Source organism: Manis javanica, chromosome 2 (assembly GCF_040802235.1).
Source record: "Manis javanica isolate MJ-LG chromosome 2, MJ_LKY, whole genome shotgun sequence".
Classification (NCBI taxonomy): domain Eukaryota; kingdom Metazoa; phylum Chordata; class Mammalia; order Pholidota; family Manidae; genus Manis; species Manis javanica.
In genome coordinates, this window is record NC_133157.1 from 217461345 (window position 1) to 217478458 (window position 17114).

General features: G+C 37.9%; 1 protein-coding gene across 1 annotated transcript in view; it reads right to left on the bottom strand.

Annotated features, from left to right (window-relative positions):
- The window catches only part of DNAAF11 (dynein axonemal assembly factor 11), a 95562-nt gene that overhangs the window by 18863 nt on the left and 59585 nt on the right, over positions 1–17114 (bottom strand). The window lies entirely within an intron of this gene.

A 17114-nucleotide genomic window follows, 5' to 3' on the forward strand; every position in this document is an offset into this window, starting at 1 on the left:
GTCAGGAAAGAAAAGTCATGGTAGTGTATGAATAAGAAGCCCTGGGATTACTTGTATAAAAGTGTAGAAGACCAGAGGGAAAAAAGATGGCAGCTTGAGAAGTGAGGCAGAAATCTCCTCCCAAAACCACATATAATATAAAAATACAGCAAATGTAACTAATCCTAAGAGTCACCAGAAATAAGATTGCATCAGCCAGCCTACATCTGGGAAAAGAGAACATCTCAGGGAAAAGGGTAAAATAACAAAGCTGCAACCCGGCAGGACCTGAGCCCTCCCCCCACCCAAGGTCACTTCTGGGAGGCAGAGAAACAGAGTGGGGAGGGAGTAGAAGCCTGGGACTGCTAAATACCCAGCCCTGGATATCTACTCTGGGAGCACAAACCTATATTGCATGGTGCTCTGGAGATTAGAGGGGTTGGAAAGCAAAGTCAGGTGGAAGATGGGGAGAGACTGAGATTCCACCTGCTTGTGGAGAACACATTTCCACAACCAGCCACTCTGGGACAAAAGAAATTCAGGTGCTTTGAAAGACTTTCTAACAGTGAGAGGGCTGCTAAAGGGGCAAGGATTACACAGAACATGCTTCTCAGGAGAAGGAACACGTGGACAAAATAGTCTTGGCATACTCAGCCCAACAGGTTGAGAACTTTCAGGAGCTTCAGATGCTCCATCCCCTGGCTGGCAACGCAGCCCTGAGGCCCCCTTACTGTGATAAACAGCCTGCCACTCCTTCCTCAGAGCTGGCACCTCCATGCAAACCTGCTGCACCTGCCATCACTCCAGGCCAGCCAGAGGGCAGCTCCACCTTTGGGAGATACAGGGACTTAACACAGAGGCTGCTCTCTGCATGCTCTGCTCACTGGCCCTGACAGTGGAGGCAGGCATCGTAGCCAGGAAGCAGGAAAGAACTCTGTCCTCCTGGCAGGCCAGTGCCGCTCATCTGCAATCCCTGCCATCATTCTAGACCAGCAAGACAGCAGCCCTGCCTATGGCAGCTTAGGGGCTTAATGCAGGGACTGCTCCCTGCATGTAACTCACTGGCCCTGACAGTGGAGGCAGGCACTGTGGCTGGGAAGCAGGAAATAGCTCACTCCTTAGGGTAGGCATCAGCACCACTTGCATGCGGCCACTGCCACCACTCCACATGCTGGAAAGCTCCAAAGAGCAGAACTTCTGGGCACTATAAGGCACCACCTAAACAAACCTCATATTTCTCATTATCCAAAAGTATTATGAAAAAGCATAAGAATCTTGTTCAATCCAAAATCTCTCAAACACCATAAAGAGGGCTCAGTGAAACCAAAATCACCAACCTTCCAGAAAAAGAATTCAAAATAAAAGTCATAAGCAAATGGTGCTGCAGAAAAATAGTTAAGATCTAAGGGATGAATTCAAGAGAGAGATAAACAATTTGAAAAATATAGTAGCTGAAATGAAACATACAATGGAGGGATTTAAAAGCAGATTAGATGAGGTAGAGGAGATGGTAAATGGAATAGAAGTTAGAGAACAGGAATACAAAGAAGCTGAGGTACAGAGAGAAAAAAGGATCTCTAGGAATGAAAAAATATTGAGAACTGTGTGACCAATCCAAATGGAACATATTCACATTACAGGGGTACCAGAAGAAGAGAAGAGAGAAAAAGGAATAGAAAGTGTCTTTGAAGAAATAATTGCTGAAAATGTCCTCAATCTGGGGAAGGAAATAGTCTCTCAGGCTATGGAAGTACACAGATGTCCCAACACAAGGACCCAAGGAAGACAACACCAAGACATATAATAATTAAAATGGCAAAGATCAAGGACAAGGACAAAGTATTAAAAGCAGCCAGAGAGAGAAAAAAGATGACATACAATGAAAACACATTGGGATATCATCAGACTTCTCAGCAGAAACCTTATAGACCAGAAGGGAGTGCCATGATACATTCAATGCAATGAAACAGAAGGGCCTTGAACCAAGAATACTCTACTCAGCAAGATTATCATTTAAATTTGAAGGAGGGATTAAACAATTCCCAGACAAGCAAAAGTTGAGGGAATTTACCTCCCACAAACCATCTCTACAGTGTATTTTAAAGGGACTGCTCTAGATGGAAGTACTCCTAAGGCTAAATAACTGTCACCTGAGAAAATAAAACCACAATAAAGGAAGTAGACTAATTAATTACTAAACAAATGCAAAATTAAATCTGCTAGCCCCAAAGTCAGTCAAGGGATACAAAAAGAGTACAGAATATGACACCAAACATACAAAGAGTTGAAGAGGAAGAAAAACAAAGGAGGGAAAAAAGAATCTTTAGATTGTGTTTATAATAGCATAATAAGCGAGTTAAGTTAAACTGTTAGATAGTAAAGAAGTTGCCCTTGAACCTTTAGTAACCATGAATCTAAAGTCTGCAATGGCAATAAGTACATATCTGTCAATAATCACCCTAAATGTAAATGGACTGAATGCACCAATCAAAAGACATAGAGTTACAGAATGAATAAGAAAGTTAAGACCCATCTATATGCTGCCTACAAAAGATTCACTTCAATTCCAAAGACATACAGAGACTAAAAGTGAAGGGATGGAAAAAGATATTTTATGAAAACAATAGGGAGAAAAAAGCAGGAATTGCAATACTTGTATCAGACAAAATGGACTTCAAAACAAAGAAAGTAACAGAGACAAAGAAGGACATTATATAATGATAAAGGGGTCAGTCCAACAAGAGGATATACCCATTATAAATATCTATGCACCCAACACAGAACCACTCAAATATGTGCAACAAATACTAACAGAATTAAAGAGGGATGTAGAATGCAATGCATTCATTTAAGGAGACTTCAACACACCACTTACTTCAAAGGACAGATCAACCAGACAGAAAATGAGTAAGGAGACAGAGGCACTGAACAACACATTAGAACAGATGGGCCAAACAGACAACTACAGAACACTCCACTGAAAAGGAACAGGATACACATTATTCTCAAGTGCCCATGGAAAATGTTCCAGAATAGATCACATACTAGGCCACAAAAAGAGCTTCAGTAAATTCAAAAAGATTGAAATTTTACTGACCAACTTCTCAGATCACAAAGGTATGAAACTAGAAATAAATTGTGCAAAGAAAACAAAAAGGACCACAAACACATGGAGGCTTAACAACATGCCCCTAAATAACCAATGCATCAATGACCAAATAAAAACAGAGATCAAGCAATATATGGAGACAAATGAAAATAGCTTAACTCCCCAACTTCTGTGGGATGCAGTGAAGGCAGTTCTAAGAAGAAAGTATGCAGCAATTCAGGCATATCTCAAGAAAGAAGAACCATCCCAAATGAATAGTCTAAATTCACAATTAATGAAACTGAAAAAAGAAGAACAAATGTTCAGTAAAAGGAGGGACATAATAAAGATCAGAGAAGAAATAAATAAAATTAAGAAGAATAAAACAAGAGAAACAAGAGCTGTTTCTTTAAGAAAATAAAAGAAGAAAAATAAGAGCTGTTTCTTTGAGAAAATAAACAAAATAGATAATCCCCTAGCCAGACTTACCAAGAAAAAAAGAGAGTCTACACAAATAAACAGAATCAGAAATGAGGTAGGAAAAATCACTGTGGACACCACTCAAATACAAAGAATTATTAGAGAATATTATGAAAAATTATATGCTAACAAATTGGATTATCTAGAAGAAATGGACAACTTTCTAGAAAAATACAACCTTCCAAGGCTGATCCAGGAAGAAATACAATATCTGAACAGACCAATTACCAGCAATGAAATTGAATCAGCAATCAAAAAACTACCCAAGAACAAAATTCCTGGACCAGACAGATTCACCACTGAATTTTATCAGATATTTAGAGAAGACCTAATACCCATCCTCCTTAAAGTTTTCCAAAATGTAGAAGAGGAGGGAATACTTCCAAACTCATTCTATGAAGCCAGCATCACTCTAATACCAAAACTAGGTAAAGACACCACAAAACAAGAAAATTACAGACCAATATCCCTGATGAACACAGATGCAAAAACAATCAACAAAATATTAGCAAATGAATTCAAAAATACATGAAAAAGATCATCCAATGTGATCAAGTGGGATTCATCCCAAGGATGCAAGGATGGTACAATATTCAAAAATCCATCAACATCATCCACTACATCAACAAAAAGAATGGCAAAAATCACATGATCATCTTCATAGATGCTGAAAAAGCATTCAACAAAATTCAACATCCATTCATGATAAAAACTCTCAACAAAATGGGCATAGAGGGCAAGTACCTCAACATAATAAAGGCCATATATGACAAACCCACAGCCAACATCATACTTAACAGCAAGAAGCTGAAAGCTTTTCCTCTAAGATTGGAAACAAGGCAAGGATACCCACTCTTCCCACTTTTATTCAACATAGTACTGGACATCCTGGCCTCGGCAATCAGACAACACAAACAAGTAAAAGTCATCTAGATTGGCAAGGAAGAAGTTAAGCTGTCACGGTTTTCAGGTGACATGATATTGTACATAAAAAACCCTAAATAATCTACTCCAAAACTACCAGAACTAATATATGAATTCAGCAAAGTTGCAGAATACAAAATTAACACACAAAAATCTGTTGCATTCCTATATACTAATGATGAAGTAGCAGAAAGAGAAATCAGGAAAACAATTCCATTCACAATTGCATCAAAAAGTATAAAACACCTATGAATAAACCTAACCAAGAAAGTGAAAGACCTATATCCTGAAAACTACAAGACACTCTTGAGAGAAATTAAAGAAGACACCAATGCATGGAAATACATCCCATGCTCTTGGCTAGGAAGAATTAATTGTCAAAATGGCCATCCTGCGTAAAGCAATTTACAGATTCAATGCAATACCTATCAAAATGCTAACAGCCTTCTTAAATGAACTAGAACAAATAGTTCTAAAATCCATATGGAACCACAAAAGATCCCGAATAGCCAAAACAATTCTTAGAAGGAAGAATAAAGCGGGGGAGACCACTCCCCGACTTCAAGCTCTACTACAAAGCCACAGTAATCAAGACAATTTGGTACTGGCACAAAAACAGACCCATAGATCAATGGAATAGAATAGTGAGTCCAAATATAAACCCACAGATATATGGCCAATTAATATATGATAAAGGGGCCATGGACATACAATGGGGAAATGACAGCCTCTTCAACAACTGGTGTTGGCAAAACTGAACAGTTACATGTAAGAGAATGAAAATGTATTACTGTCTAACTCCATACACAAAAGTAAACTCAAAATGGATCAAAGACCTGAATATGAGTCATGAAACCATAAAACTCTTAGAAGAAAATACAGGCAAAACTCTCTTGAATATAAATATGAGCAACTTTTTCATGAACATATCTCCTTGGGCAAGCGAAACAAAAGTAAAAGTGAACAAATGGGACTATATCAAACTAAAAAGATTCTGTACAGCAAAGGACAGCATCAGTAGAACAAAAAGGCATCCTACAGTATGGGAGAATATATTTTAAATGATATATCCGATTAGGGGTTAACATACAAAATATATAAAAAACTCACACCTCAATACCCAAAAAGCAAATAACCTGATTAAAAAATGGACAGAGGTTCTGAACAGACACTTCCCCCAAGAAGAAATTCAGATGGCCAATAGGTACATGAAAAGATGCTCCACATCACTAATCATCAGAGAAATGCAAATTAAAACCAGAATGAGATATCACCTCACACCAGTTAGAATGGCCAACATCCAAAAGACAAGCAACAACAAATGCTGGCAAAGATGCGGAGAAAGGGGAACCCTCCTGCACTGCTGGTGGGAATGTAAATTAGTTTAATCATTGTGGAAAGCAATATGAAGGTTCCTCAAAACACTAAAAATAGAAATACCATTTGACCCAGGAATTCCACTCCTAGGAATTTACCCAAAGGAAACAAGATCTCAGATTCAAAAAGACAGATGCAGCCCTATGTTTATCGCAGCACTATTTACAATAGCCAAGAAATGGAAGCAACCTAAGTGTCCATCAGTCGATGAATGGATAAAGAAGACGTGGTACATTTACACAATGGAATATTATGCAGCCATAAGAAGAAAACAAATCCTACCATTTGCAACAGTGTGGATGGAGCTAGAGGGTATTATTCCCAGTGAAATAAGCCAGGCAGAGAAAGACAAGTACCAAATGAATTCACTAATTTGTGGAGTATAACAACAAAGCAAAAACTGAAGGAACAAAATAGCAGCAGACTCACATAAACCCAAGAAGGTACTAGTGGTTACCAAAGGGAAGGGTTTGGGGAGGGTGGGTGAGAAGGGAGTGAAAAGGGGATTAGGGGGTATTGTGACTGGTACACATAATATAGGGGAGGGGAAGGGGAAGTCAGTATAGCACAGAGAAGGCAAGTAGTAACTCTATAGCATCTTAATATGCTGATGTACAGTGACTGTAATGGGGTGTGGGGGGACTTGATTATAGGGGAGAATGTAGTAACCACAATGTTGCCCATGTGAAACCTTCATAAGATTGTATATCAGTGATACCTTATTAAAACAAAAACAAAAACATAAAGAAAACAAACAACGAAAATTATAAAAGACCTAGAACAGTTAAAATAATCATGTGGAACAAGAAGTTGGAGGAGCAAACAATGTCACCCCCTACAGTGGTGACAACAAAGCCATAAACATTTAGGGGTGAACCTATTTCCTGTTCATGAGTCTTATTAAATACATACATACATGTATGTATTGAATACAAGACAAACCATTCAAAAGTGAACAAGCACGGCCACCGCTGCTGGTGATAAACATTGTACTAACCACAGCTATGGCTGTGAGAGAAGACTGGGGAAGGCACCTGGCCGTGTCAGCTCTGGAAGTCAGGAAAACCTCCCGTGAAGAGGTGACATTTGAGCTAAGATCTGCATGATACAAAGGAGAGAAAAGAAAAGGCACGGACTAGTCTCCGGACATAGCCCTGTGGTGGGGAATAAGGCTGCGGTGCTCCAGGGAGAGAGAAAAAGCCAAGTCCAGAATGAAATGAAGGAGGAAAGTGGAGGAAGGTGCTGGAAAAGCAGACAGAAGCTACCTCACATGGTGCTTTCTGGGCCATGATGAGAAAAGCTGACTATTATTCAAGTGCTAAAGGAAGCCATTGGTGGGTTTTAAGCAGAAGTATAAAATGATCTGATTTATGGTTTAAAAAGGTCATTTTGGCTTCTATATGGAGAAAGAATTGAAAGGCTGGAAAGAATAGAGAAAGGAAGACAGGGAGAGGGCTGTTATGAGGTGGTGTGCCTGGGAGACGACACTGGCTTGGACAGGGGTAAGTGGGGAGGCGGTGATGAGTAACTGAATTCAGGGTATATGTGGGTGGTAGTGCCAACAAGATGTAGGTTGTGAGGGTAAGAGCTAAGTCAAGGACGCCTCCTGAGTTTGACTTGTATAATTAATTGGGTAGATGATGGTGCCACCTTCTGGGGCATGCAAGCCTGTGGGAGGAGGAGGTCTGCAGAAGGAAACTGTGCGTTCATCTGGCCATTTGCAACCAATCATGCCACTATGCTTTCAATTGGCTTGTCATTTGGTAGGGGCCCAAAAAGTGTCTTTGATTCTAGAGCCTATACAGTTTTCTAATGTTTACATCATTTATTCTCCACATAGCAAATGATTTATTTTTTTATTTCCTTTGTGGTTTAATAGCATTTTAGGACAGTATTTTGAATTTCTCAAATTTATTTGTTGGTTTGCTCTATACTTTCTATTCAACTTTATTTCTTTTGACTTGCAATTAAATATAATTACTGCAATTTTTTCTTTTGGAAATGAAAATGAAGTTTTCATGAGTTCTGTCTACTATGAACTTTTAAAATTTTCTTAATTATATTATTCAAATAATAAATGACCTTACTTTTTCTTGATCATAACGATCAGACAGAAATTGGCTAAAATATTCTAGTAGAGCTTATTCTGGTTATTTTTCCTTATACTTATAAGGCCTTATGCTTCATACCCTTAAATAACATACAAACTAATTAATATATAAGTCCATCAGATCTTTATTTCATATCATTTTTTGTTGCCATAGAATAACCCTTTTTCCATTTAATGCTATCATGTGTGATATTAATTTTGCCATAAGTACTCTAATTTTTTTTGCATTCACTTAATATAGCTTTATCCATTATTTTCTTTATATATTTCCTGTGTCTGTTAGATTCAAGCATGTTCTTGTAAACTGGACAGCATAATTGATGTTACACCTGCTATTTTCTTACAAATTTTCTGATTTTATGTTTCCTTCTTTGTTTGTCTATTCCATGTAACTGTACTGACTTTGGTTTGTATTGGTTTTCTATAACGCTTGCAACTTACACATTTTTATTAATTCTACTAATCTTCCTGGAAATATTTATATTAAATATGAATATGAATAAACAATTTTCCTATTTGCATGTTTTAATCTAAATTTTCTATGTTGCATTTCTTTTTATATTAATCATCTTCACTACTTCTAAGGAAAATAACTTTTTGAATAATTTGAAAAGAATTATAACTGTTTTTATAAGACTATTGAAATACTTTAGAAAGATGACAGTGTCTCAACAGCAGAGGGCTAACCAGTGAGGGATATAACAGGGATGGACAAATGAGGTGTCCTCATTAGGTGTTCAGATCATGCAACATATTGGGGAAGTATCATAGCCTTAGTCCTAACTCTGCAAGACAATATCCCTGGGATAACTAATTCACTGTGAGTCTTCTTTTTTTCTTTGCATTTCCAAGAACCTAGCACAGTGCACAGTAGGTACTCATTAAAATACAAGGAATATCTGAATGAATGAATGAATGAATGGCAACAAACTCGAACTAAGAGGAAAGACCCCCTAGAGATGCCTATTCCTGCCTATTATATCTACAAATTGGGAAGAGGCAGGGGTCTACAAATTGCAGTTTCATGCATACTGAGTCTGTTGATGCTGAATCTAACTAGACAAAAAGGATTTAGGGAGCCATAGAGGATGCCAGCAGTTATGACTCTGAGACTAGTCTCTGAGCCAATAACATAATTTCAAGCTTAAGCATTAGGGAAGAAAAACTCCTTAAGAAAAATCTGAACCTATTTGACACTGGGACTTAGAAGCTGGGGCAAGAGCAGATCTGGGTCTGCAGGGGGTGATGGTCAGTGGATTCAATGAGGAGAGGGGAAGAAGGACCTAAGAGATCTACATCATTTTTCCCCTCTTCTACACTAGTTCACATAGCGCTTTATTCATACTAAGTGCTTAATAAATCTTGGATGAATTGAATAAATATTTTAATTGATTAATTAATAATTCACTAATTGTCTAAAGTTCTTCATAATTTTGCGGAAAGTTTTCTATTTCTGAAGTCTAGCACCTTACTTCCATGTTGTGGCAACCCAAACATGCTAAATAATTCCCTCATCTGATATTAATAACTTCCATATAATTTATTTATGGGTACAGCCTATCTTCTCTCCATCACCATTTAGCTTAAGTATACACTCTTACTGTCTTGACTCATGCTTTTTAAGTAACTTCTAAAAATGTCTCTACATTTTTTTCTTCAAAAAACTGCCCAACTAGCTAAGTCTATTAGATACCAATCCACCTTGATGTAAGTCAATTATTTGATTTGGGGCTTAGGGTAGTTGAATCAGTTACTGGAAGAACAGTACTCAGCAATGGGGCCCATCCCTACAATTGAAACAGATTGTTATTTTCTAACAATTCTTACATCAATGTCAGTGAAATTGGGTCACTTCTAAACTGTCTAGCTTCTTAAATATTTCTGGCATTTACATTTGTTAGTTACTTGTCCATAATATTGGGGTTGGACATTTAAATATGCAAATTTCAGACTCCCAAAAAAGACTGTTATTAATATGACTTCAGAATCAATGAGATATTTTATTTTCTTTTAGCCTTAGAATAAGTTTATATATATCCAAATTTATTCTTGATATTTTTAAGAATTTCATTATTTCTTATTGTTCTGAAGGACTTAACTAAGAAAAAGCATGTAATTCACTGAGCCTGCAAGAAAGATTTCTTTAGAGAATGCATAATATTAGAAAAATGTACAAATTGCCACTGGCACATTATTTTAAAATTTTTGAGCTGATAAATATACCTTATTAAGTCAACTAGTTTTGAAGTATATTCTATCCTAAATAAATGCATATTTGGCAGCAAAGAAAATTTAAATTTTGGAAAAACTGATCAGAAAAGTAAGAAGGACAAGAATACTGGTTTTGGTTTCAAAGATACCCAGATGGTCTGAAAAAATTTTTAAAAAGTGCACTTACCGATTACTTATGTGTAAAATCAATATTGACAGTTACATAAGACAGTTACTGCTTTGAAATTAAACTGGAACAAATCTATCAAATGGGTCCTTTAAAATTCTTTTATACTTGTTAAGTGCAAACTTATCTGACAGTTCTCCATGAAGGAGCGTCCACATACAACAGCCTAAAACTGAAAATATTTTATTAAGTTAGGCAAGGATGATAACTATGTTTAAAAAGAAAAGAAAATATTTTTTTACATTCTTGCTGGAGATAGTCTCAGGAAATATCCTCTGTTCACATGAAAAAGTTCATGATCATTCTTGCTTGGTTTATGCCAGCAAGAGTTCAGAAGTGCTGGGGCATTTACTCCACCCCCATCTCCCCATCCTACCACAGGGAGCAGCCATCAATCAAAAATTCTCAGGGGCTGGTGTGTTGCTACCGGAGTCCCAGCACCCTGCAGAAGGAGTTATCCTGAGGCATGTGTCGTGCATTATCTCCTTGTGCCTCCTCACCGGGGTAGCACCTAATGGAGTATTCCCTCCTGGCTGCCTTCCCTTCCCTGCTTCCTGACCAGCAGTCCCTTATTACTCAAATAAACTACTGTGCTCCCATCTCTCCATTAGGTTCCACTTCTGGGAGCCCTCAAATGAAAACAGTGCTCTACAGTCTGTCTCAACGCAACTGTGGAGCTTTTCCAGTGTCACCCAGGGGGAAGAGCAGCCGCCAGGCATAACCAGACTCCAAACCACAGACTGGGTTTCTACTGGATCCCACTCATGTCTCTGTGTGTGCATAGTTTGTCTTTGCGTGATGGATTTTAGTTGAAAAAAACATACATATTACTAATATACATATATATTGCTAGGCATGTATGGGTGTTACTCATCTGAGACTACTTTCGCTCAAGTTCAAGGCCCAGTTTGAAGGAGGCCATTTCTATAGGCTGCAAAATCTTCTGAGAATTGGCTGGCTTCTCTTTCACCTTACTCCTAGGTTGCAGTACTTCAGAGACCCAAAGTCAGGGTGGTTTCCTAGAGTCCCCATCCATGGAAGGCTCTCGACTTTGACTTTTTCTTCTCACCTCTATGTGGTCACTGGAAGCATGGTTTACCTTCTCAGCCATTCCTTCCAGATAAGTGGACAGTGATTGCTCACTATCTTATTAGGTAATGGTAGTATTAAGATGTTTTAAAAATATGCAGCCCATCTTTCCAAATTTTCCTTGGTGTGATTGTTGTTCCTAATTAGGTAGTTGGTAATTAGCAGATGATGAAGCTCTAGAGATGTTATTTAAAGCCATGAGATCACGCAGGGAATTTATAATAGAGAAGAGAAGGGGCCCAGAACTGAATGTCTGGACGTGCCAACTTTCAGAAGCCTGAGGATGAGAAAGACCCAGCACGGAAGCACCCGGCGGCAGAGGACACCCGTAAGCAGGAGCGTCTAGTGACATAGGAAGGGAACCAAACAAAGTGGTATATCCCATGCCTGGTGAACTAGTGTTCACAAAGGAGGGACTGATCAGTGGTGTAAAAATCTGCTGAAAGGGCCAAGAAGACGAGGGTTGACTGTGGGACTTAGTCACATGGACATGGCTGAAGACCTTCAAAAGAGATGTTTCCGTGGGCGGGAGTTGGAGAGGAGATGAATGCCTAACTGGACTTGGTCTTTTATCAGATTATGGGAAAGAATTGATACAACAAATAGAGACGTCTGTTATATGAGTTTTGCTGTAAACAGATGAAAGCAATAAATAGAGGGGGACATTTTTATTTCATAACACTTTTGTTCTGAAGAAGGGAGATGTTTCAGCATGTTTTCTAACATAAGATGCAGAGAGGGAAAATTCGATGAAGTAGACAGAAGAGAATTGCCAGAGGTAAAAAAAAAAAGGTCTTTTAAAGGCAAGCGGAAATGGGATCCAACACGTATTTGGAGAGTTTGGACAGATCAGACCGGTGTTTATAGAATCAGGACTGCCAAGGAAGCCAAGCAAGGGAAGATATGACAGTTGGTAGAAATTACCTTTCGATGCTTCTATTTTTTCAGTGTTGGAAACTCTAGCAATGAACTGAGGATAAAAAGTAATGTTCTAAGAGAGTTAAGTACGAATAGAATGGGAAAGCCTGTTAAGAGAACCAGGCAGAACCTCTCCACAGACCCACTTTAAGTTAACAATTAGAGAATAAAAGTGAGTTTATTTGGGGTATATCAGAAGTTAGTTTGAGCAGAAGCATTGAGAAGTATGTATCCAAATATTAAGGAGAAGGGAAGCTGAAACTGTAGTTTAGAATCACGGTCTGCAATGTCGGCCTTAGCATGTGACCTTCACCCCCTTTGCTCAGTGTAGCAGAATCAAGATGCTCACCAGCTGTAGTTGTAAATGTATTTTGCTGCTCAGTTCAGATAGCAACTTCCTTAATTTCAGTTAATTATTCTGAAAGAACACCCTAAGGAAATCATGAAGCATATTCTTGGCAAGTGTTCCTATAACTTGTCAATTGAGAATCTAGATGGGAGTTTAATTTAATGACTTGATGCAAGCTTCTCAGTGAATACAAAATTTCACTTAAATCTTATTAAGTTGGACTGTGATGAGCTCATATGCCAAATCTTCCTAGGCTCATGATGATAAGATTGTTCATGTACATATGACTTAGTCTGACCACACATTTAAGAAAATATACTGAAGGCCAAGCATAAACTCTCAGAAGATGCAGTGGGGAATAACCTCATCCAAAATAGGAACTAAATCACATGAATGGTATCTATAAATAAACTTTTGAAAATAGGTAGCAGGTTTGAAGAGAAAACTACAAAAAGAATTGCAGAGGGACATGAAATAAGAGTAATAAATGGAAAAACATACATTATTAGAGATACAGTTTTGATTATGTAAATACATCAATTCATTTTCACAACAATCTATAAATTCAAAATAAATCTCCATAATGAAAATATTGGTTAATCGGAATGGATAAAATTAATTAATTTAACAATATTAATCACCAGGAAAATGCATAGCATTAGTTAACAGTAAACAGTAATACAGTGTGTATTATGTCCCGAATATTCTTCTTGGTGTTTTCCATGTATTAATTTATATAATCCTCAAGATAACCTTCTGAGGTATGAATTATTATTAATATCATTTTACAGACAAGGAATCTGTAGCATCAGGGATTAATAATTCGCCCGAGGCCACACAACTACTGAGTAGAAGTGTCAGGGTTCAGCCCAGGGCCTCGGGCCCCAGAGCCTATTACCTTACTCACTACTTTCCGCTCCTTCTAAACCACAGTGACAATAAAAACTCCAATGGCATTTTTGGAGACAGGATTTGATAAAATTATTTTTAAAGTTAAACCCGAATGATATACATGGAAAAATAATGAGGAAATGGTTGGGAGACAGAACAATTAGGGGAGATAAATTTTGTAATTATTAAAATGTACTTTAAAGATGCATTCAATGTATTCACTTATTCAGCAAAAATTTATTGGATGCCTAATCATTTCTGGGCTCTGTTCTAGGTGCCAGTAACACAATAGAGGCAACAACAGGCAAAAATCCTGTTATCATGAAGCTGACATCCTTGTTGAGAGAGACAAAGAAATAAATGTATAGACTGTGATACACTCTATGAAGAAAAACACAGCAGGAACAGAGGACAGAGAATGCTGGGACAGGAGAGGAGATGCTTTTTAAACACAGAGTCAGGAAAGGTCTCAATGAAAAGATGGCACTTGAGCAGAAACCCAAAAGAGGTCAGAGGGCAAACCATGAGGACATCAGGGGGAGGGCATTCCAGCATTTGCAGGACAGCAAGTGCCAAGGTCCTAGGATAGAAGGATGCTTGCCACGTCTGTGAAACAAGTCACTGTGGCTGGGATGATTAGAGGGTAAGTGGTGGAAGATGACATCAGAAGGATAATGGCAGGGGGAGGTTATCAGGGGATGTTGTCTTTGACTCTGAATGAAATGGGAAACATGACTTGGTATGATTTACATATACTATAAAAAGATCATTCTAGCTGCTGTGTTGAAAAAGGAATTACTAATTCTTCTCCAAAAAAGAAGAGTGAGTTCCTGGTGAGTAGATGACTTCCATGTGTCCCTTTTTCTTGACTGGATACATCTAATGTAATAAAAGCCTGCACACACTGGAAATTGAGATCCTCTCTGCCACTTCCCAAAGCTAAGCCTACTGAATAAAACAGTGCCAGAAACTAGAAAGAAATGCCACTAACCAGTGGGACAGGCCTGAGGAAAGCTCATGAAATATAGACTGTTTCCCACCCCTCTACCACCTGGGCAGTTAGCTTCTATTGCCCGCTGCTACTGTCCCGAGAAAGCAAGAAGACCTCTTCATCCACACCTCCACTCACCACTTCAAGCCAAGGCATCAACCCTGGAAATCTTGGTAGAGTCAGTACAGCATAGGTTGGCATTCTGGGAGACGTGGTACCCACATGTTAAGTTATAAAGGTGGTAGAGAGGGAGGAATTCTGGCTGTATGTTTCGGATGGTGGTATTTGTGCATTTCATCAATCTACAGTATAGGACTCGGTGGCAGATACTGGGAATTATCTGGCATTGTAGAGCTGGCATGAGGGGAAAGCCTCTTGGAATATGGAGCTGAGCTGGGAGAACCCACTGGCATGCCAGCAACAGAAAATTTAGCCATGGCCCCTGTGACAGGGAACAGATTTGATGAAATTTGTCTATTAATCAGCACCCAGTCTGTACAGCCTCATTTAGGGTAAAAAAAGAGAAAAATATCAATTTGACATGTATGACAAAATGCTGAAGAAATATCTTACCATTTTGTGGATTCAATCACAAATTTTATGTCCTTGGAAGATGTACACAGAGTTCATCACTGAATTTCCACAAATAAGCATAATACAATCACCATAGCACAGACATATCATATAGGTCAGCTTGTTACAGTTTTACAAGTATTATCACAAAAGGGTATGACTGAACATCAAATCTGATCTCCTTTTCATTAATTAGAATATCCAAATATTATAAACTACTAGGGACTACATTAGTATTTCTGGAAGTACTAAGTTATCAACATATTTAATACTGACAACACTATTTCATGAATGAATCAAAATTGCGCCTAAATGTCTACCTGGTTTTTACAATATGCTTTAAAATTCCAAAAAAATGCCTCAGTAATTATAATGCAGGCCAGACATAGACAATTCTACAGCAAATTCAAAGCTTAGACAGAAATAGCTCAGTGGATAGAGCTTCAGTACTTCAAATGTTTTGATCATTAGGAATTATGAAGATGTTAATTTTCAGTAATACATATCTTTAATATTAAGCATAAGTGAAGTTAAAGTTTTGTTTAACTTTTGGTGATTTTTAAGAAAAAGTTTTTGTTCTTTGAAGTTTATAGCCTTGAAAATACCTAGCTCATAAATGAAAACAGCTTATTTGGGGCAAGAAGTTATTCTCCAAAAGTTGCTTTTACTGATTCTCTACTTTTAAAAGGAATAATGATAGAGATATATGAAGGAATTATTAAAGGAAATAAATTAATAATACTTTAAAAGGAACAATGAGAGAACTTATACATCATAGTAATCTAAAACCTTAAAATATATAAACCTCAAAGGAAAAATGTTATTCATAGTTCATTACTGAGGAAAAGAAAAGATAGAACCATTCTGAGTCCTTCTATGTAAACTATCTTCAACCAAGCACTTGTATCATACTTTTCCTTTAATAAGTCATTTTTTATACTTTTCACATATATTTAATATGAAAAATTTAGACATAAAAATACAAAAGGGATAATGGAAATAGGATGTTGTGTGTATTTAAAAGATTTTTAAGGAGTGACAGGAGAGGTTTTTCTGATCAGTTGTCTGGTAGGCTTCAAAAGGTACATAAATCCTGTGTCTTGATACCCTTTTAGGAAATAGCAGTTACCATTTAATCTTTGTTAAAATGGAACTTAAAAAAAAAAAGAGTGCTGATCACAGTGTCTCACTAACGTCTCTATCAAAGTGCTGAGGTAATTAAGTACCTCTAACATTTCCTTACAGGAGACTCTGACTAGCATAGAAGCACTTCCTTAGTTTGTTGTGATCACCAAGGACATTGCCATTCTGACAGCTGTGTTTGTTATTTTATTGCTTGACAACAAATTGTATTTACTCTTTTACTATCTCAGAGTAAAGATACATAATTGATAATCAAATGGTTAAAAAACTACCTAAAGGATTATTAAATCACTGCAGAAACCTTATTGGTTAATCACATTATAATCTTTGCAGCAGAGGCTCCTGCCACATCTCCCCCTCACAACCCCATCCCCACTGGCTTACCCACTCTTCCCCTTTGACACCTGAGTGGCTTAGGCAAACCTGACTCCACCTCCAACTCATGGGAGGAGATAATAGGAACCAAATTAAAAATAATGGAAACAAAACAAAGTATCATTATTTCTTTGGTCAGAGATTGGTTTCCATTGCCCAGGGTGCAATTGAGACCTGCTGGGCTCTTCAGCTAAAATGGCCTTAACAGTCCGGAGGAACTTTGATACCATAGTGATGGGTGAGATCCTCTCTGTGTCTGTCTCTGGCTCCCTATCTTCGTGCAAAGTAAGAACAAGAAACCATGTCACCCAAGTTGCTGCAAGTGCTCCTCTCAGGCAGGAAGCCAGTCCGAGGACAAAGCTAACATATGAGGAAGGCTGTGCCCCTGCCCTGTGTAGACCCTCCCTGCCTTCTTGTATCTTAGTTCAA